Genomic DNA, 23,560 nt, shown 5'->3' with positions numbered 1-23,560 from the left:
TGGACCCAAATTAAAAATACAAGATTTCAGAAATAAAATCTATTTTCTAAATCATAATAATAAATAGCAGCCTTTTTTCAGCTGCGTGATGACAAATATAAAATATTTTACATTTATTGGAGGAACCCCTCCCTTCCTTTTCAAATTGCCGGGATTTTTCCGGCAAACTGGTGGAGTAGATGGTGTCTGGCAATGGAGGAATTGCTAATGGCTGCCCCCAGTATAACCCTAGTTATGAAAAGAGAAGGGTGAAAAGCATGCACTGAAATGATCATAGGTTTGAAGGAGTGTTTATTTATCTTTGTATGTGTCAGAGTGGTGCAACTAAATATTTTTAATTAAAAAAATGTTTGGTTTGGGTCCGCTTTAAGGGTTAAGAATGCGAAAACAAGTGGCTGGAGAGTTGATTGACCCCAGGTCAAGGCTAGTCAGAGGGACATCAGGCTCACATTAGCAGGCTCTCTTCCCTGCATGAATCATGTGTGATCTGTCCCAGTAGCATCTCCTCTCCCAGCAGCCAGGAGCCTCCACCTTCTGTACTGCAACAAGTTGTCAACTCACAAGTAGTGTTGGGCGAACATCTAGATGTTCGGGTTCGGGCCGAACAGGCCGAACATGGCCGCGATGTTCGGGTGTTCGACCCGAACTCCGAACATAATGGAAGTCAATGGGGACCCGAACTTTTGTGCTTTGTAAAGCCTCCTTACATGCTACATACCCCAAATGTACAGGGTATGTGCACCTTGGGAGTGGGTACAAGAGGAAAAAAAATTTAGCAAAAAGAGCTTATAGTTTTTGAGAAAATCGATTTTAAAGTTTCAAAGGGAAAACTGTCTTTTAAATGCGGGAAATGTCTGTTTTCTTTGCACAGGTAACATGCTTTTTGTCGGCATGCAGTCATAAATGTAATACATATAAGAGGTTCCAGGAAAAGGGACCGGTAACGCTAACCCAGCAGCAGCACACGTGATGGAACAGGAGGAGGCGCAGGAGGAGAAGGCCACGCTTTGTGAGACACAACAACCCAGGCCTTGCATGAGGACAAGAAGCGTGCGGAGAGCATGCTTTGTACCGCCATGCAGTCATAAATGTAATAAAGATAAGAGGTTCCATAAACAGGGACCGGCAATGCTAACCCAGCAGCAGCAGCAGCACACGTGATGGAACAGGAGCAGGCGCAGGAGGAGAAGGCCATGCTTTTTGAGACACAACAACCCAGGCCTTGCATGAGGACAAAAAGCGTGCGGATATAGCAGCAATGCTTTTTGCCGCCATGCAGTCATAAATGTAATACAGATGAGAGGTTCAATAAACAGGGACCGGAAACGCTACACCATCCCAGATGTTCATTGGTCATGTTACTTGGTTGGGGTCCTGGAGTGTTGCGTAGTCATTTCCAATCCAGGATTGATTCATTTTAATTTGAGACAGACGGTCTGCATTTTCTGTGGAGAGGCGGATACGCCGATCTGTGACGATGCCTCCGGCAGCACTGAAACAGCGTTCCGACATAACGCTGGCTGCCGGGCAAGCCAGCACCTCTATTGCGTACATTGCCAGTTCGTGCCAGGTGTCTAGCTTCGATACCCAATAGTTGAAGGGTGCAGATGGATTGTTCGACACAGCTACGTCATCTGACATGTAGTCCTTGACCATCTTCTCCAGGCGATCGGTGTTGGAGGTGGATCTGCACGCTTGCTGTTCAGTGGGCTGCTGCTGCATGGGTGTCGGAAAATGTTCCCACTCCAAGGACACTGCCGATACCATTCCCTTTTGGGCACTAGCTGCGGCTTGCGTTGTTTGCTGCCCTCCTGGTCGTCCTGGGTTTGCGGAAGTCAGTCTGTCGTCGTACAACTGGCTAGAGGAGGGGGAGGATGTCAATCTCCTCTCTAAAGTCTCCACAAGGGCCTGCTGGTATTCTTCCATTTTGACCTGTCTGACTCTTTCTTCAAGCAGTTTTGGAACATTGTGTTTGTACCGTGGATCCAGAAGGGTATAAACCCAGTAATTGGTGTTGTCCAGAATGCGCACAATGCGTGGGTCGCGTTCAATGCAGTCTAGCATGAATTGAGCCATGTGTGCCAGAGTCCTACCAGAATCCTCATCATCCTCTTGTGAGCGTTGTGATAGTTGTTGTGATGCATCATAGTCGTCACCTTCCTCCTGGTCTGCTTCTGCTGACCATTCGCGCTGAATTGTGGAAGTCCAACGTGCACCGCTCTGGCCCTCGTCAGTGGTGGCATGAAATTCCTGCTCCAACTCCAGCTGTTCCTCCTCCTCTTCTTCGTCATAGCTGCTGGGGCCAGCGTTCCCTGAGGCGGATGGCCTGATGTTGGTACCATCACGCTGATCGTTTTCTCCTTCAGATTCCCCCAGTTGCATCATGACAGCTGTTTCCTTGATTTTCAACATTGACCTCTTCAGTTATCACAGCAGTGGTATGGTAATGCTGACTGAAGAGTTGTCACTGCTCACAAGCAACGTGGATTGCTCAAAATTTTGGAGGACTTGGCAGAGGTCCAACATGTTGGCCCAATCGGATCCACAGAAGCTTGGCAGCTGTCCGGATGCGCCTCGGTACTGCGCCGTCATGTACTGGACCACTGCACTCTTCTGCTCACAAAAGCGTGCTAGCATGTGCAGCGTAGAATTCCAGCGCGTAGGGACATCACACAGCAAGCGATGGTGGGGGAGATTGAAGCGCTCCTGCATCTTGGCGAGTGCCCCCGAAGCAGTACTGGAATTTCTACAATGTTTGGCCACTCGACGCACCTTCAACAGAAGATCGGCCACGCCTGGGTATGTCCTCAGGAACCGCTGAACTACTAGGTTCATCACGTGCGCCAGGCAAGGGATGTATGTCAGCTTAGCCAACCTTAAAGCGCGAATGAGATTACTCCCATTATCACACACAACCATGCCCGGTTTCAGGTCCAGCGGTGCCAGCCACAAATCCGTCTGTTCCTTTATTCCCTTCCAAATTTCCTCCCCTGTGTGCTGCTTATCCCCAAGGCAGATCAGCTTCAGCAACGCTTGCTGACGCATGCCAACAGCTGTGCTGCACTGCTTCCACGATCCTACTGCTGCTGGGTTAGCATTTCCGGATGAGGTACAGCTTTGAGATGCGTTGGAGGAGAAGGAGTCAGAGAGGTAGGTGCTGCTGTTGTTATCCAGTGGGAGGGACGGCGGTGCAGCTGTTTGCGGCGTGGGCAACACCCGCGCCGTAGCAGGTGAGGAATCACTGCCAGGCTCCACAAGGTTCACCCAGTGCGCGGTAAGGGAGATGTATCGACCCTGTCCGAACGCACTCGTCCAAGTGTCAGTGGTGAGGTGAACCTTGCAGGCAACGGCATTCTTCAAGCTTCGGGTTATTTTGCTGACCACGTGCTCATGCAACTCAGGCACTGCAGAGCGCGCAAAGTGGTAGCGGCTGGGAACCACGTAACGTGGGATGGCCACTGACATCATGCCCTTGAAGCTGTTTGTCTCCACCACTCGATATGGCAGCATTTCGCAGGCCAGAAGCTTGGCTATGCTGGCTGTTACTGCTACGGCCCGGGGGTCATTTGCTGGCAATTTCCTCTTGCGCTCAAACATCTCCGACACAGACAACTGAACCGTAGCACTGCACACGGAAGGGCTGTTGGTTGTTGTGTTTGATGAACACTGGGAGACCTCAAGAGCACTACTCCGGAAAGTGACAGTGTCAGCGTCGTCTGATGTTTGTGAATGTTGTGAACCACGCAATGGCTGGGCTACTGCTGCTGCTGGGGCAGGTCTGGTGGTGAGTCTGGTGAACCCAAGGGAGGCAGTGTTGCTGGTACCCTGTCCTGCCGCGTTTGCCCACAGAGTGGGATGTTTGGATAGCATGTGGCGGCTCATGCTGGTGGTGGATAGGTTGTTAATACTTTTCCCCCTGCTCAGGCGGGTCTTGAACACCTTGCAAATCGCCATGGTAACATCCTCAGTGCAGTCTTCAAAGAAAGCCCAGACTTTGGAGCACCTGCCTCCTTGCTGGCGATTTCTGTTTGCTCCTCTTTTGCCTCTCACTTGAACTTCCACGCTTGTGGTGCCTGAAATTGCGCGCCGCCTACCTTGTGGCACAAGGCGAACTCATGCAGCAGTGGGTTCTTCAACAGACTCATCTGTGCTGCTGCTACGACGGCGATGTTCTCGTTCAGAAACAAAATCTGGGTCTATGTCCACATTGTCCATACCCTCCTCTTCCATCTCCTCAAACTCGTCATATGTCATTGTGGGGGGCCGCCGCCATGGAGTAGAGCTCCCCAGAACAACCTCTGCGCAGCTCACTCCAACGTCGTCTTCCAGATCTTGTTGGCCGACCTCCTGCAATTGCAACCCCTCCTGCCCAACTTGCTCTGCGATTTGGGTTTCCGAGTCCTCCTCGGACTCGCCTTGTATTTCAGTGCGCGGTGCATTTCCCACAGTTAATGGTTGTGAATCCGGGCACAACATTTCTGGCTGTTCCTCCATTGACCTTTGAAAGGTGGAAGTTTGTTGGGCTGGGAATAGCTCCTGCGAATACCCCATTGTGTCCTGAGGTAATTCATCGGACTGGTTATCTGGCAGTTGTGTGCGTGGTGTCGCTGCCGGTTGTGTCAGCTTTGTGCCCACTGGCTCCTTGTAACTGGCTGAGGACTCGGACCTCGTGCGTGATGTGCTGGTGCTGCTTAACCCACTGCTGGACGCTTGAGAGGTCATCCAAGTAATTATCTGGTCCTGTTCTTTTGGATCTGTGAGGGTTGTTGTCCTGGACAACATGGGCGGTATTGAGTGGGTTTTCTTGGGTGCTCCCCTGTGGCCTGTACGTGAACCGTCAGGGGAAACACCTCTTCCCCTACCCCTTCCTCTTTCACCGGATTTCTTCCTCATTTCACTTATCCTTACAGTACACGCTGACTGGCAGCAGTACAGTGGCAGTACAGAAATGCTATACAGTACCACTATTCCCAGCAGCAACACAGAGCACAATGCTATACAGTGGCGGGTGAGCGGTGTACCACTATTCCCAGCAGCGACACAGAGCACAATGCTATACAGTGGCAGGTGAGTGGTGTACTACTGTTCCCAGGCCCAGCAGACACAGAGTGGAAGTAAACACAATGCTCTATAGTCTGGCTGAGCGGTGTACACAGAGTGGCAGTACACACAATGCTATATAGTCTGGCTGAGCCGTGTACACAGAGTGTCAGTAAACAATGCTATATATAGTGTGGCTGAGCGAGGTATACAGTGGCAGTACACACAATGCTATATAGTCTGGCTGAGCGGTGTACACACAGTGTCAGTAAACAATGGTATATAGTCTGGCTGAGCGGTGTACACAGAGTGGCAGTACACACAATGATATATAGTCTGGCTGAGCGGTGTACACAGAGTGGCAGTACACACAATGCTATAAAGTCTGGCTGAGCGGTGTACACAGAGTGGCAGTACACACAATGCTATATAGTCTGGCTGAGTGGTGTACACAGAGTGGCAGTACACACAATGATATATAGTCTGGCTGAGCCGTGTACACAGAGTGGCAGTACACACAATGCTATATAGTCTGGCTGACCCGTGTACACAGAGTGTCAGTAAACAATGCTATATATAGCGTGGCTGAGCGAGGTACACAGTGGCAGTACACACAATGCTATATAGTCAGGCTGAGCCGTGTACACAGAGTGTCAGTAAACAATGGTATATAGTCTGGCTGAGCGGTGTACACAGAGTGTCAGTAAACAATGGTATATAGTCTGGCTGAGCGGTGTACACAGAGTGGCAGTAAACACAATGCTATATATAGCGTGGCTGAGCGAGGTGCACAGTGGCAGTACACACAATGCTATATAGTCAGGCTAAGCCGTGTACACAGAGTGTCAAGAAAACACAATTCTATATATAGCGTGGCTGAGCGAGGTGCACAGTGGCAGTACACACAATGCTATACAGTCAGGCTGAGCCGTGTACACAGAGTTTCAGTAAACAATGGTATATAGTCTGGCTGAGCGGTGTACACAGAGTGTCAGTAAACAATGGTATATAGTCTGGCTGAGCGGTGTACACAGAGTGGCAGTAAACACAATGCTATATATAGCGTGGCTGAGCGAGGTGCACAGTGGCAGTACACACAATGCTATATAGTCAGGCTAAGCCGTGTACACAGAGTGTCAGAAAACACAATGCTATATATAGCGTGGCTGAGCGAGGTGCACAGTGGCAGTACACACAATGCTATATAGCCAGGCTAAGCCGTGTACACAGAGTGTCAGAAAACACAATGCTATATATAGCGTGGCTGAGCGAGGTACACAGTGGCAGTAAACAATGCTATATATATAGTGTGGCTGAGCGAGCGGTGTACTACTGTTCCCAGCAGCGACACACAATGACTGGGGGGGACCCTGGCTAGCGTGGCTGGAGAGCGAACTACCCTGCCTGCCTACCCAAAGCTAAACCCACAGAGAAATGGCGGAGATATGACGTGGTTCGGGTATTTATTTACCCGAACCACGTGACCGTTCGGCCAATCAGAGCGCGTTCGGGCCCGAACCACGTGACCCGTTCGGCCAATCACAGCGCTAGCCGAACGTTCGGGGAACGTTCGGCCATGCGCTCTTAGTTCGGCCATCTGGCCGAACGGTTTGGCCGAGCACCGTCAGGTGTTCGGCCGAACTCGAACATCACCCGAACAGGGTGATGTTCTGCAGAACCCGAACAGTGGCGAACACTGTTCGCCCAACACTACTCACAAGCACGCTGTAAGTAACTTCTACTTATAAAACATTCACGCAGACTCCAGTGAGGGGAGAGAGGAGGAGGGGGTTCGGGGCACAGCATGCATGGTTCAGGATGATGTAGGCTGCTGTGTGAATTCCTATACCTGCTGTACTGAGCCTCTTCCTGCACTTCAGATCACTTGACTCCAACAGAGAACAGAATCGCTAGGCTGCCACACGTGAAGCAAGGAGATATATAGTTTCAGAGAGAGCTCACGGTGCAACAAATCTAGGGCTGTAAATGAGGAGAAGGGGAAGGCTGGACTTCCGTGCAGTACCAATCAAGATCTAGAATTCCTTGCTGGCTAAAGAAGAGGGGCTGGCACTCGGTGCCTTAGCTCAAATGTGAACATTTTCTAAGGGTGCATGTGTACTAATGAGGGACAGGAATGGGTGGCCTGAACATTACTAATTTATACGGACTGCCAATAGAGAGAAGGGGCCTAGGGTAATTGGTCACAGGGGGGTGCTTGAGCACCCAGAGCACCCCCCTCTGCACGTGCCTGCTGTCCAGCCTCTGTACTCACCATACACTTTTTTTGGCAGTTGCAACTGCCATTCACTAAGTGCATTTGGAAAATAAAGAAATCCCTGTGAACCCCCTATGAAGAGATGGGCTAGTCCAAAATCTGTCGGTTTTGTCAGATTTCTACTACCTACTGTAAGTGACAGCAACATAGGAGAAAAGTCATTTAAGGCTCATTTTACTCTGGAAGAAACGTACTTCTTATTTGTATATGTTAACATATATTTTAAATGTAAAGATTTTTGCGACAGAGGTCCTTTAACTTGCATAGAAGAATATCTACGCCCCTGGAGCAATAAGGCAGTGGGCTATATGCAATTTACTTTTTCCACCTGAGTTTTCTCCTAAGTGATATTTTTGCGATGCCCTGTAAACCACCAATAAGCATAGACTCAAAATAATTTTGACAGCACTTTTTCACCTGCTTTTTGGTAGCTTTTTCATTGTAAAGTGCCAAAAAATTATTTTAAATCAAAGATGAAAAATTATCTCCTAGGAGAAAACTCAGGAGAAAAGGTGAATTTGCATATGGTCCGCTGTGTCGTTAGGACAGCCAAGTAACGTGCAATGTACAAAAGCCTCCATATGTCTCACACCTCCGGTTCCCTTTATGTATGGTCAAATGATTGGTGTTGCCTAGGAATGCTCCTGTCATCAACATACCACAGAAGGTGTCTGTCCGCCATGGGTAAATGCCAGCGCCAGCTTCTTGACAAGACAAAGCATAGCTTGATATAGCTTTGCACAGAATGTCATCTTTTTCTCCGAAGATACAAACATCAAACACACAGTCCTTAAAGCGACTCTCTGGATCCACCACAGTCTGACATTCACGGAAAGGTCCAGTCTTATCTACTATGATACCACAACCAGTTTTACTATTACGATAGTTTTGTTCCAGCTCTGCTCTTTTAGGGCAGGTGAGCTTATCTTCTTCAGAGCAACCAGGTATGAGTTGCACATTCCAGCTTTTTCCAAATATGGTTGGATTGGCAGCTACTTTGTTATCCTTGGTGACAAACTCATTTGTTTTATTGCCATCATATTTGCCGCATAGACCACAAAGTTGTCCAGCATATGTGCTCGGAACTGTGACAACAATACGACTGTCCCAATTGTAAGACACTCTAAGGCCAAAAATTGTTTCAAGGATAGCCCTGTCGCTTGATCGGAAGATGGACACAATATCTGTACCTTGATTAATAACCATTGGAAGGTTATACAAAATTCCATTCACCTGAAAGAGAGAAAAGTCAGAAGAAGGAAGCCAGAAGCGTAAGGATCATTGAACTCCCAGTAAGTGTGGGTCATAAGCTTGCACACCTATATAGTAGTGATGATCAGAAATTACGAACATGCGTAATTACGCATCGTAATACGCAATTACACATCGTAATACAAAATTTTGGGGGAATCAATTTTGTAGTAAATTTTTCTGTTTCGTAATTATGCATGATATTTATGCGTAATTTTGTGCTAAATTTGGCGATGAATAGCAAAGCCCCCATACATTCTACTGCTACCAAAATTGCTACATATGTTAAGAAGAATAGTAGGTACAATTTACAAAAAGAATTGTTCAAAAAGACCTTGTAGTTTTTGAGAAAATCGATTTTTAAAATACAAAAAAAATGGTTTTTAAACTGTCATTTTTCTGGGTTTAAAAACTTTAAAATTTTTCTTTACAATTTTAAAATTGATTTTCTCAAAAACTACAAGGTCTTTATGAAATTTTCTTTTTGACTTGTACCCACTATTCTCCTTAATATATGTAGCAATTTTGGTGCCAATAGCATGTACGGGGGCTTTGCTATTTACTGCCAAAATCGGCACAAAATTACACATAAACTGCGTAAATTAATTTTGTAATTATGACTGATTATACTAAGTCAATTGTATAATGAATTTGTAATTACATGTATGTGTAATTGCAAAGTATGCGTAATTTCACGTAATCGTAATTAGCAGATTACGATAATCACTACTGTATAGAGAGACAGGTGTGCTCTGCTATTAGGTAGATCCCTTCCCTACTACCAGAACAGACCCCTTTATCAAATTTGAGCACCACCCCCTTGAGGGTCCTCAGCTCAGTAATCTATATATATAAAATCGGATGTATGTGTGTGTGTGTGTGTGTGTGTGTGTATGTGTGTGTGTGTGTGTGTATGTGCCGCGATCACTCGAAAACCCCTTGACCGATTTGAACGAAACTTGGTATACAGGTTCCTTACTACCTGGGATGATAGGTTCTGGGGGTCTCGCGGCCCCCCTGCCCACCTGGGCGGAGCTACAAACAGCAAATCAGATTCCACCCATTCAAGTCAATGGAAAAAATGTAAAAGGCTGCCATTCTCACAGTAATCAAGCCAGAGTCCCCACACTTGGCACAGTTGGTCACTTGGTGACCGAGGTTACAAATCCAGGAAAAGCGGGTGGAGCATAAAACAGCCAATCAAAATTCAGCCATTCCTTTTAAATGGGAAAAAATGCAGCCATTCTTACACTGTTAATCGCAGGGTTCTCAAACTTGCCACACTTCGCCACTGGGTGAATAAGATTAAGATTTTGGAAAGTGGGTGGAGCCTACAACAGCCAATCAAAATTCACCTATTGCGTTTAAAGGGGAATATTTAAACTGCTGCCATTCTTACACTGTTTATGGCAGAGGCTTCAGACTTGCTGCAGTCAGTCATTAGGTGACTGGGGTCCAAATTCACTAAAGGGGCGGGGCCACAAACAGCCAATCAGATTTCTTTGCTGGATAAACTGCTTCCATTCACACAATTTTGATGCCGGGAACCTGAAAGCTCACAAAATTGGTCATTGAGTGACTGTGTGACAAGGTTACACAAAGTGGGTGGAGCCAAAAACACATTTTACTGGGAAAATATAAACTGCAGCCATTCTTACACTGTTAATGGCAGGGTTGTCAAACTTTGCACAGTTGGTCATTGAGTGAATGTGATTAAGATTTTGGGAAGTGGGTAGAGCCTACAACAGCCAATCAAAATTCAACTTTTGATTGTCAAAGGGAATATTTAAACTTCAACCATTCTTATACTGTTAATAGCAGATGCCTCAAACCTGGTACAGCTGGGCACTGGGTGACTGGGGTTCAAATTCAGAAAGGGGCGGAGCCACAAACAGCCAATCAGATATACAAAGTATTGATACCAAGGATCCCAAAGCTGATAAACTTGGTAATTGAGTGACTATATGTCAAGGTTACAAAAAGTGGGCGGTGCCAGAAACTTAATTTTTTACATGGCAGGGTTCCCAAACTTGATACAATTGGCCACTGGGTGCCTGGGATTATTATTCAGAAATGTGGGTGGAGCCTACAACAGCCAATCAAAATTCAGCTATTGATTTTCATGGGGAATATTTACATTGCTACCATTCTTACACTGTTAATGGCAGAGGCCTCAAACCTGATACAGTCAGTAATTGGGTGACTGGGGACCAAATTCACTAAAGGCGGTGGAGCCACAAACAGCCAATCAGATTTGTTAGATTGATTTCAGCCATTCTGTTATTGGCAGGGTTCTCAAACTTGACACAGTTGGCCACTGGGTGACTAGGATTAATATTTAGGAAAGTGGGTGGAGTGTACAGCAGCCAATCAAAATTCATCTTTTGATTTTCAAGGGGAATATTTACATTGCTGCCATTCTTGCACTGTTAATGGCACAAGCCTCAAACCTGGTACAGTTGATCATTGGGTCACTGGGGTTCAAATTCAGAAAAGGGGATAGAGGAGGCATGGGCAAACTTGGCCCTCCAGCTGTTGAGGAACTACAAGTCCCACAATGCATTGCAGGAGTCTGACAGCCACAGTCATGACTCATAAAGGCAAATGCATTGTGGGATTTGTAGTTCCTTAACAGCTGGAGGGCCAAGTTTGCCCATGCCTGTGATAGAGCCACAAACAGCCAATCAGATGTTTCATTTCACTGGGAAAATACAAATTATTGATGCCAAGGACCCAAAGCTCACAAACATGGTCATTGAGTGACTGTGTGTCCAGTTTACAAAAAGTGGGCGGAGCCAAAAACAAATTTCAATGGGAAAATGTAAACTGCAGCCCTTCTTCACTGTTAATGGCAGGGATCTCAAACTTTGCCAAGATGGTCACTGGGTGACTGAGATTAATATTCAGGGAAGTGGGTGGAGCCTATAATAGCCAAAATAGTCAAAATTCACCTGTTGATTTTCAAAAGGAATATTTAAATTGCTGCCATTTTTACACTGGTATTAGCAGATCAGAGCAGTTTCTAGGCTAAATTTCACCCAGGGCGAGGGTGTAAAAATCGCCCCCCACCCCACCCCCATGGAGCCAGGCATAGGTGCCCGCAGTACAGGTTGAACAGGTTAGCTACGTAGGTGCCTCCAGTATAGGGTAGCCTGCATAGTTGCCCCCAGTGTAGGTTAGATAGGTAGGTGCCTGCTTTATAGGTTATCTACGTTGGTGCCTCCAGTATAGGGTAGCCCGTATAGTTGCCACCAGTGTGGGTTAGATAGGTAGGTGCCCCCAGTATAGTTTAGATAGGTAGGTGCCCGCAGTATAGGTTAGATAGGTAGGTTCCCGCAGTATAGGTTCGATAGGTAGGTTCCCCCAGTATGGGTTAGATCGGTAGGTTCCCCCAGTATAGGTTCAATAGGTAGGTTCCCCCAGTATAGGTTAGATAGGTAGGTCCCCCCAGTATGGGTTAGATAGGTAGGTTCCTGCAGTTTAGGATAGTTAGGTAGGTTCCCGCAGTATAGCTTGGCTAGGTAGGTTCCCGCAGTATAGGTTAGTTAGGTAGGTTCCCGCAGTATAGGTTAGTTAGCTAAGTTCCCGCAGTATAGGATAGTTAGGTAGGTTCCCACAGTATAGCTTGGCTAGGTAGGTTCCCACAGTATAGGTTAGTTAGGTAGGTTCCCGCAGTATAGGTTAGTTAGGTAGGTTCCCGCAGTATAGGATAGTTAGGTAGGTTCCTACAGTATAGCTTGGCTAGGTAGGTTCCCGCAGTATAGGTTAGTTAGGTAGGTTCCCGCAGTATAGGTTAGTTAGGTAGGTTCCCGCAGTATAGGTTAGTTAGGTAGGTTCCCGCAGTATAGGTTAGTTAGGTAGGTTCCCGCAGTATAGGTTAGTTAGGTAGGTAGGTTCCTGCAGTGTAGGATAAATAGGTAGGTTCCTGCAGTTTAGGTTAGTTAGGTAGGTTCCCACAGTTTAGGTTAGTTGGTATGGGCGGTATGAGTTGGGCGCAGGAGCGGGGGGAGCGAACATAATAGTAATAACTCACCTGCTTCCGCCGAACCCGCGCTGCTTCAATGTCCTTCCTTTCCCGGCATCTATCTCATTAGTCACAGTGCTTCCTGTGATGACATGCGGTATGTCATCACAGGGGGCGCTGTTACCAGGCGACGGACGCCGGGAGAGGAAAGATATTGAAACTGCGGGGAACGGATGAAGAAGGTGAGTTATAACTATTATGTCCGTTCCCCCGCTCCGGCGCCCCACCTCCTGCCGCACAATAAAGCACCCCGGGCGATTGCACGTATCACACACCCATAGAAACGGGGCTGTAGCAGATGCCTCAAACCTGCTATAGTTGGTCATTGGGTGACTGGGGTTCAAATGTTGGAGAGGAGTGCAGCCACAGACAGCCAATCTGATTTGTTTAATTTCTATGGGAATATACAAATTATTGATGCCAAAGACCCCGAAGTTCACAAACTTGGTCATTGAGTGTTCGTGCATTAGGGTTAGAAAAAGTGGGCGGAGCCAAAACCGGTCAAATACATACACAGGCAGTTCCACGTCATTAGTGGGTGGAGACAAATGCAAATTTCACTGGGAAAATGTAAACTGCAGCCATACTTACACTGTTAATGGTAGGGTTCTCAAACTTTGCACAGTTGGTCACTGGGTGACTGGGTTAAATATTCAGAAAAGTGGGTGGAGCCTACAAAAGTGAATCAAACTTCACCTATTGCTTCTCAAGGGGAATATTTAATTGCTGCCATTCTTGCACTGTTAATGGCACAGGCCTCAAACCTGCTACAGTTGGTCATTGGGTGACTGGGGTTCAAATTCAGAAAAGGGGTGGAGCCACAAACAGCCAATCAGATTTTTTTCATTTCAATGCAAATTATTGTTTCCAAAGACCGCAAAGCTCACAAACTTGGTCATTGAGTAATTGTGTGTTAGGGTTAGAAAAAGTGGGCGGAGCCAACACTAGCCAAAAACATACCCGGGCAACGCCGGGCAATCAGCTAGTATATATATATATATATATATATATATATATATATATATATATATATATATATATATATATATATATACTGTATAAATAAATATAAATATATACATATATATGTATATATAACATGAATCAATTTTTTTGGGAATTCCACGTGAAAGACCAATACAAAGTGGTGTACATGTGAGAAGTGGAACGAAAATCATACATGATTATTTTTTACAAATCAATAACTGCAAAGTGGGGTGTGCGTAAATATTCAGCCCCCTGAGTCGATACTTTGTAGAACCACCTTTTGCCGCAATTAGAACTGCCAGTCTTTTAGGGTATGTCTCTACCAGCTTTGTACATCTAGGGACTGAAATCCTTGCCCATTCTTCTTTTCAAAACAGCTCCAGCTCAGTCAGATTAGATGGACAGAATTTGTGAACAGCAGTTTTCAGATCTTGCCACAGATTCTCGAATGGATTTAGATCTGGACTTTGACTAGGCCATTCTAACACATAGATATGTTTTGTTTTAAACCATTCCATTGTTTCCCTGGCTTTATGTTTAGGATCGTTGTCCTGCTGGAAGGTGAACCTCAGCCCCAGTCTCAAGTCTTTTGCAGACTCCCAAGAGGTTTTCTTCCAAGTTTGCCCTGTATTTGGCTCCATCCATCTTCCCATCAACTCTGACCAGCTTCCCTGTTCCTGCTGAAGAGAAGCACCCCCAGAGCATGATGCTGCCACCACCATATTTGACAGTGGGGATAGTGTGTTCAGAGTGATGTGCAGTGTTAGTTTTCCGCCACACATGGTGTTTTGCATTTTGGCCAAAAAGTTCCATTTTGGTCTCATCTGACCAGAGCACCTTCTTCCACATGTTTGCTGTGTCCCCCACATGGCTTGTGGCAAACTGCAAATAGGAATTCTTATGATTTTCTGTTAACAATGGCTTTCTTCTTGCCACTCTTCCATAAAGGCCAACTTTGTGCAGTGCATGACTAATAGTTGTCCTATGGACAGATTCCCCCACCTGAGCTGTAGATCTCTGCAGCTTGTCCAGAGTCACCATGGGCCTCTTGACTGCATTTCTGATCAGCGTTCTACTTGTCCGGCCTGTGAGTTTAGGTGGACGCCCTTGTTTTGGTAGGTTTACAGTTGTACTCTGTGGGATGTTCAAGGCTTTGGAAATTTTTTGTAGCCTAAGCCGGCTTTAAATTTCTCAATAACTTTATTCCTGACCTGTCTGGTGGGTTCTTTGGACTTCATGGTGTTGTTGCTCCCAATATTCTCTTAGACAACCTCTGAGGCCATTACAGAGCAGCTGTATTTGTGCTGACATTAGATTACACACAGGTGCACTCTATTTAGTCATTAGCACTCATCAGGCAATATCTATTGGCAACTGACTGCACCCAGACCAATGGGGGCTGAATAATTACGCACACCCCACTTTGCAGTTATTTATTTGTAAAAAATGTTTGGAATCATATATTAATTTCGTTCCACTTCTCACGTGTACACCACTTTGTATTGGTCTTTCACGTGTAATTCCAATAAAATTAATTCATGTTTGTGGCAGTAATGTGACAAAATGTGGAAAACTTCAAGGGGTCCGAATACTTTTGCAAGCCACTGTATATATATATATATATATATATATATATATATATATATGTATACAGTGGTGTGAAAAACTATTTGCCCCCTTCCTGATTTCTTATTCTTTTGCATGTTTGTCACACTTAAATGTTTCTGCTCATCAAAAACCGTTAACTATTAGTCAAAGATAACATAATTGAACACAAAATGCAGTTTTAAATGATGGTTTTTATTATTTAGTGAGGAAAAAAACCTCAAAACCTACATGGCCCTGTGTGAAAAAGTGATTGCCCCCCCCCCCCCCCCCTTGTTAAAAAATAACTTAACTGTGGTTTATCCCACCTGAGTTCCATTTCTGTAGTCACTCCCAGGCCTGATTACTGCCACACCTGTTTCAATCAAGAAATCACCAAAAGCACCTCAAAAGCTAGACATCATGCCAAGATCCAAAGAAATTCAGGAACAAATGAGAACAAAAGTACTGTAACTGAGATCTATCAGTCTGGTAAAGGTTATAAAGCCATTTCTAAAGCTTTGGGACTCCAGCGAACCACAGTGAGAGCCATTATCCACAAATGGCAAAAACATGGAACAGTGATGAACCTTCCCAGGAGTGGCTGACCGACCAAAATTACCCCAAGAGCGCATAGAAAACTCATCCGAGAGGCCACAAAAGGCCCCAGGACAACATCTAAAGAACTGCAGGCCTCACTTGCCTCAATTAAGGTCAGTGTTCACAACTCCACCATAAGAAAGAGACTGGGCGAGAACGGTCTGCATGGCAGATATCCAAGGCGCAAAACACTTTTAAGCAAAAAGAACATTAAGGCTCGTCTCAATTTTGCTAAAAAAAATCTCAATGATTGCCAAGACTTGTGGGAAAATACCTTGTGGACCGCCGAGACAAAAGTTGAACTTTTTAGAAGGTGTGTGTCCTGTTAAATCTGTCGTAGAAGTAACACAGCATTTCAGCAAAAGAACATCATACCAACAGTAAAATATGGTGGTGGTAGTGTGATGGTCTGGGGTTGTTTTGCTGCTTCGGGACCTGGAAGGCTTGCTGTGATAGATGGAAACATAAATTATACTGTTTACCAAAAAATCCTGAAGGAGAATGTACGGCCATCTGTTCGTCAACTCAAGCTGAAGCGATCTTGGGTGCTGCAGCAGGACAATGATACAAAAGACACCAGCAAATCCACCTCTGAATGGCTGAAGAAAAACATAATAAAGACTTTGGAGTGGCCTAGTCAAAGCCCTGACCTGAATCCTATTGAGATGTTGTGGCATGACCTTAAAAGGGCAGTTCATGCTAAAAAACCCTCAAATAAAGCTGAATTACAACAATTCTGCAAAGATGAGTGGGCCAAAATTCCTCCAGAGCGCTGGAAAAGACTTGTTGCAAGTTATCGCAAATGCTTGATTGCAGTTATTGCTGCTAAGGGTGGCCCAACCAGTTATTAGGTTCAGGTAGCAATTTCTTTTTCACACAGAGCCATGTAGGTTTTGAGTTTTTTTTCTCACTAAATAATAAAAACCATCATTTAAAACTGCATTTTGTGTTCAATTATGTTATCTTTAACTAATGGTTAACGGTTTTTGATGAGCAGAAACATTTAAGTGTGACAAACATGCAAAAGAATAAGAAATCAGGAAGGGGGCAAATAGTTTTCCACACCACTGTATATATATATATATATATATATATATATATATATATATATACTTTTTAATCTACCTGCTTAATAATAATAGTAATAATATAATAATAATAATGTATTATTATTTAACCACTTTTCCCCCGCCCGTACGAATTTCTCCGTCCCTTTTTCCATCCTTTAACCCCCAGGGATGGAGAAATCCGGACTTTGCGCACTCCCGCCTCTGTCCGCGCTCCCGCTTGTAAACACGCCGCCCGCCGCTAGTAAACACGCCGCCGCCCGCTCGCCCGGAGATCAATGAACGGGAAAATCCTTAGGGACTGAACTTTTTAAATATTTATGTCAGGAGGGTACAACACTGTTACTTTATAAACTATGGGCTTGTAATTAGGGATGGACGCAAAACTGAAAAAAATGAAATATTGGCGCCAAACATTGTGATAGGGACAATTTTATAACAGTTTTATAACCGGGACAAAAGGGCAAAAACATTTCATGGTTTTTAATTACAGTAGCATGCATTAATTAAAAACTATAATGGCCGAAAACTGAAAAATAATTAATTTTTTCCCAGATTTTTCCTATTTTCCCATTAAAACACATTTAGAATAAAATAATTCTTGGCATAATGTCCCACCTAAAGAAAGCCTAATTAGTGGTGGAAAAAACAAGATATAGATCGTTTAATTGTGATAAGTAATGATTAAGTTATAGACGAATGAATGGAAGGAGCGCTGAAAGGTGAAAATTGCTCTGGTGGTCAGGGGGTAAACCCCCTCCGTGGTGAAGTGGTTAATTATGTATGCACGATCAGTTTTATCACTTTGTGACAGCTGTTCTAATCTACAAATATGGTAAACATTTTTTTTAATGGTTTTGTAATGATCTGCTCAGCTGGCTGCACAGGCAGACAGCTGTTTGACCATTCCTCTAGTCTGTGGGCTGCAGGTCTCTGGAAGAGAGACCTGTCTTTTCATTGCAAGTTTCAGACCTGCTCTGCTGCTGAGGGATTTGCATACATTTGTTATGCAAATCGCCTAGCTGCCTCCTTTGAAGGCTGGCAGTATAAAAGCCAGGTTCTCCCAGAATCTTTTGCTGGTCATCCTTCAAGGTTTGTTACTGATGAACTCTCCTAGAGTATCAGCCCTGTTTGTTTGCTAAAGTTTATCTTAGAGTAATTCTTGGGACTGCACTAGGCAGCTCCTCTGGTGCAGTTAGATTGCTTTATCTGTTTTATCTGTGTTGCCTCTTTGCTGCGATTGTCCTGTCACCAGCGGTGGTCGACAGGAAATCTGTCTGTCTGTCTGGGGGTGCTAACCAGAGCAGCGGTTGCTACTGGTAGCCCCTTCTGTTCCTCTGTTTGGATCGCACTAGCCTCTAGCGGTAGCGGCAGTGGATCCTTCTGATCTGTATTCTTGGAGTGTAAGCTGGAGCACCTAACCTGGGTTCTACCTTAATTATACGCTTGTGGAGGATTTCCGCCGTGTCAGCGCGCATCTTGTGCGCTGACCACGGAAACGATTCCGCAAACGTTACAGGTTTTTACTATGAGCTGATAATACCTGTTTTTCATCATAAACATGGTAACAATAAGTGAGATTGTGGCCTCTTCTTCTCGCTGGCCCTTATCTAATGAATCTTTCTCCTGAGTTTTCTCCCAAGAGATACTCTATCATCTTATCTAAAAAATAACTTTACAGAACTTAGAAATTAAAAAAATACAAAAAAGTAGGTAGACTTTTTTTTTGTGATTTCTTACTTGGTGGGGCCTTTGAATGTATTTTATTGATAAAGCTTGACGTGACCTCATTGGAGAAAACTCAAGAGTGAGATTAATAGGACAACCCCTTTGTTCCAATTAGTGAAATCAGCTTTCTGTACTGGAGCATTTTTTTTTTTATTCATTATCTTTTACTTTTGGGAGTGTCCTTTCATCTTGCTCACAAATATTTGTTATGTTACAACTCATACATGGTGCTATTGTGGAAAGTAGTGCCGGGACAAGGTTCCCCAGCAACAGAGGCAGAGATGCCAAGGTGCACCCCCTCACATTGTTCCCACCCCTATATAGGTAGCTATATGGGCTCCTAGTATTATGTAGCCACCTCCCAGTATAAAGTAGCTCCCCTCCCCAGTATAGAATAGATAGCCAGATATGCCCCCAGTATTAAGTAGATCCCCTCAGTATAGATAGCTAGATGTGCTGTAGTATAAGGTAGTCCCCATCCCCAGTATAGTAGCCAAATGTACCCCTCACTATTACGAAGGCCCCCTTATAGATAGCCAGATGTGCTCCAGTATTAGGAAGGCCCCTCAGTATAGATAACCAGATGTGCTCCAGTATTAGGAAGGCCCCCTCAATATAGATAACCAGATATGACGCAGTATAAGGTAGTGCCCCTCCCCGATATAGATAGCCAGATGTGCTCCAGTATTAGGAAGGCCCCCTCAATATAAATAGCCAGATGTGCTCCAGTATTAGGAAGGCCCCTCAGTATAGATAACCAGATGTGCTCCAGTATTAGGAAGGCCCCCTCAGTATAGATAACTAGATATGATGCAGTATAAGGTAGTGCCCCTCCCCAATATAGTAGTCAGATGTGCTCACAGTATTAGGTATGTCCCCTTTCCCCAACGTATAGCAAGATGTGCCCCCAGTATTAGGTAACACCCCCAGCATAAACATTCAGATCTGCGCAGTCCGCTCCGGCCCACGTGGCAGTGATTGACGGCACCGCTCACGCAGGCGCAGTACAGAGCGACCTGGAGGTCGCTCTGACGTCATCGCCGGGGCCCTGGACGGACCTGCAGCAAACGGCTGCAGACAGAGCTGCGGTGAGGAAGGTCCTGGGAGCTTGGAGCTGGAGGAAGCCCCCGGTAAGTACCACTTAGTTTAGCCTTTTTCCCCTGACTACATATCAGACTACAGAGTACTTTTCTCTGAAACAAAAAACAAACAAAAAAAATGAAAAGCTGTGGTGTCAGGTTTTACAGACAATTACAAATATGTATAGTAAGTTACATTTCCTCTGCTCTCTTCAGACACTTCAGTCAGAGACACAGGACACAGGACTTTCTCTCACACACACGGGGTTAACAGATGCACTGTGAGGGAATCCCCTCTCCCCTCATGGCTCACTCTGACATCAGATTAGAGCAGACTTGCCATCAGTTAAGAGTGAGAGGAAATTGATACAGTAAACAAAAGAGATAAGCAAGTGTGACACGGCTGTCCCCTCCAGAGGCTCAGGGGGTACCGGCTGTCATAGGCTGGAGCCTATAACAGCTGATCACAGGGATTGCCTGGCGGGGGGAGGGAGGGCTGGGGACAAAATAGTAAAAAAAATAGACAAATTTATTTAAAAATAAATGATATAAATATTTACAAAAAAAATAAACATTGGGGGAGCGATCAGACCCCACCAGCAGAGAGCTCTGTTGGTGGGGAGAAAAGAGGGGTCACTTGTGTGCTGTGTTGTGCAGCCCTGCAGCTTGGCCTTAAAGCTGCAGTGGCCCATTTTAGAAAAAAATGGCCTGGTATTTAGGGGGGTAAAAGCCTGTGGTCTAGAAAAAGGTTAAAGTCCGACAGGAGAAAAGCTCTACACAAATACTAGAAATGTGAAGTTTTTTTTATCATTTTAAAACATTAAAAAAACGTACCTGGATTTTGCCTGGCCGTCTCCTACTAATAACTACAGAGATGTTGTATATGGACACCCGGACTTCAGTAGTGAAAGAAACTACCGTACTACCTCTGTTTTCATTTTGGACATACACCTGAAAATCCACAAGATCTGCAGTCTTGTTACAGAGTCCTGTAAACAGGTAGACACATGTGCCCTGGAAGTCATATGGCACACCATCAAAGGTGTTGTAATGTGGATCTCCAGCTGCTGTGCACGTTGCATAGGAGTTGGGGTAGCAGCCTTGGATGCCTTTGGACACTGAGCAGGTCTCGGTCGGCTTACAGCGAGTGTCTTTACAATCCACATTGTTGGTGGCGGGGTTGCAGGTGCACTGCGTTAAACACTTTGTGTCTGCCCAAAATTTCTCATTCGGGGCATAAACTTTTCCTTGAAAGACGCAGCCACAGTTGGCTTTGGGTATACATTTCCCTCCATCCAACACAAATCCCTCATTGCACTGACAGCTCTCCACACATCCATCAGGACAGAGTCCTGTAGCGTTGATAGCAGCATCGTTACATGTTGGAGGGCAGGTTTTCCCACAGAGTTTATACTGACTGTTAGCTGGGCACGGCAAAACTGAAAATGAGGGAGGACATGGTAATACATATAATGATCAGTAGACCTTCAATCGGGATTGCAGTCATAACATTCAATAAAATCATTTCACAATACCTCTTGGTGGTTACAATATAAAGTTGTCTCATGTTGCTTTGACCCAAGGTAATGTAATCTGTGCAGAATTCACAACAACCACAATACAACAGAGTTAGCGCTGGCAGAAGCCACTTGCTTTTTTAAGTCAGAGTTATACTTTTTATGTCTACCAGTGGTGCTCGGATACCACTTTTAAAATCCGAATTGATCCAGATCTGGATACCCAGATACCCAGATATGGATCGGATATCCGAATCTGAACATTCAGATATCCATGTACAATTGGAAATCCGAATGCATTATCCGGGCTGTCCGGGTGGATTTGGATATCCGGTTAGAAAAAACGGAAGTGCTTTAATTTTTTTTAGGGTAAATGAGGCATATAGCATCATTATTTTTTAAAGGGGAACACTAATTGATGATGTGGGGACGTCAAATCCCCCCCCCCCCCAAAAAAAAAAAACATTAACATTAGGCCTAGGTTCCAGACAGCCCACATTGTGTCCAAAGTAACTGGGACTGTGGGCCTGTGGCACCCTGGCCTGGCGGTGGAAGCTGCACAGGCAGCAGGAGCAGGGCAATGCAGCAGCAGCCAGTGTAACTTGTGCGCGGAGCATGCCGGACGTGGCAATTGGCACTTAGCATGTGTCACTTGGCACGTGTCACTTGGCACGTGGTTTTCGGCACTTGACAGGTGTCACGTGACACTTGGCACGTGTCACGTGGCACTTAGCACATGTCTCGTGGCACTTGCCATGTGTCACTTGGCAAATGCCATGTGGCAAGTGCCACGTGGCAAGTGCCAAGTGCCACGAGACACGTGCTAAGTGCCTCATGACACGTGCCAAGAGCTAGGTGACACGTGACGCGTGGCAAGTGCCACATGACACGTGCCAAGGAACAGTCAGGCAGCAGAGGAGAAGACACTAGTGCACACTAACTGTCACACTGGCACTGCTCAGAGCACTGCAGTTCTGTAGAAAGTGAACACAGTAGTACTACTACTCTAACAACTACTAGCACACTGACCGCAGTACGACAGTACTAACTACACAATAACACAGCAATCCACCTATCCCCTAATCCCTTCCGTAACCTTACCTATACCTAAGGCTAATAGCTGGCCAACAGGCAGCAGCTGGCCTGGTCTGTGCACAGCACACACACACACACAGACACATAGCAGCTGCCTGCAGCACACACTGACTGTCATACAACGACATCAATCAAGCTAATTAATGATATAACAATAGTGTAGTGCTAGTGAAGGGGTTAATCACTGAACAGCTTATCACTGTATACAGCCCTTGCTACTAGGCCCAGCAGCACTGGAGCACACACTCTGACTATCACACTATGACATCAATCAAGCTAATTAATGATTTAACAATAGTGTAGTGATAGTAGTGAAGGGGTTAATCACTGAACAGCTTTAGGTTTATAACTGTGTATAGCCCTTGCTAGGACACCAGCACTTGAGCATGTCTCTCAGCGAGCATTCAGCAAGCTAAGACGATATATCTCATCATGGCAGCCCTCCTTATTATACAAGAGGGCTGGCCAGTGTTCCTTTCTGTGATTGGGTGCCAGGGTTTAGGCTGGGAACCCTCTGATTGGCTCAATGAGGTCAGGTGGGGCTGGCCAGGGTTTCCCTCTGTGATTGGTTGCTAGGGCTTCTGCTGGGAGCCCTCTGATTGGCTCCAGGACGTCATCTCCTTAGTTACAGTATTTTGGATCTGGATATCCGCAATATCCCGGGTTATGCGGCCAAATATCCGCAGATAGCGGAATCCAGAATCCAATCCGGATAGCGTAAAAATGTTCAGGTATCCGGATTAACCCGGATATCCGGAATCTGGATGAGCACTCCTGATGTCTACAATTCTATTCAGTGCAGTTTTTACAAGCAAAGTATTGTTAGTCCTATTTTTAAAACAGTACAGGGTGAACAGAGGTGTCTGGCTCAGACTGAGACCTACATTTGCTATATACTCCTACCCCATTGCCTGATGAAGCAGGGTCATACCAGCAAAACGCGTTCTAAAGAACCTTGGAGGGTATCAATAAATGTTCTATGTTTTAAACAATAATACATTTTTGTGTCTGCTTGGAGGAGGTAAGTCCACCACTTCCTCCCCATGTTTTAAAAGTTTAATCTATTTTTACTCTTTTGGTGCCTCTGTTCACCTTGTACCATGCGAGTTACTCCTTTCTTCTGATCTACGGAGATTGACTTCTTAATTCTGAGTGGGGACAAGCTTAATCTCCCCACCTGCATCTACAGTGGTTGCCTGAGTGGTAGCCCTGGCTCGTCAGTATAAGAATACTTATTCTATCAACAATTCATCCTTACCAGTACCTTCTACACTATGGGCCTCGATTCATAAACAGCAGTGCGATAACAAAAA

At 45.3% G+C, this 23,560-nt stretch overlaps 1 protein-coding gene across 1 annotated transcript in view; it reads right to left on the bottom strand.

Moving 5' to 3' along the window:
* The window catches only part of LOC137522275 (IgGFc-binding protein-like), a 199,013-nt gene extending 178,010 nt beyond the window's left edge, over window positions 1-21,003 (bottom strand). The window contains exon 1 of the mRNA XM_068242304.1: window positions 20,470-21,003. The gene's annotated coding sequence lies outside the window, so the exon portion shown is untranslated. The remainder of the gene's footprint in view (window positions 1-20,469) is intronic.
* Window positions 21,004-23,560: the final 2,557 nt, after the last annotated feature.

This window comes from Hyperolius riggenbachi, chromosome 6, assembly GCF_040937935.1.
Source record: "Hyperolius riggenbachi isolate aHypRig1 chromosome 6, aHypRig1.pri, whole genome shotgun sequence".
NCBI classification, from domain to species: domain Eukaryota; kingdom Metazoa; phylum Chordata; class Amphibia; order Anura; family Hyperoliidae; genus Hyperolius; species Hyperolius riggenbachi.
This window is presented reverse-complemented; position numbering and strand designations above follow the sequence as displayed.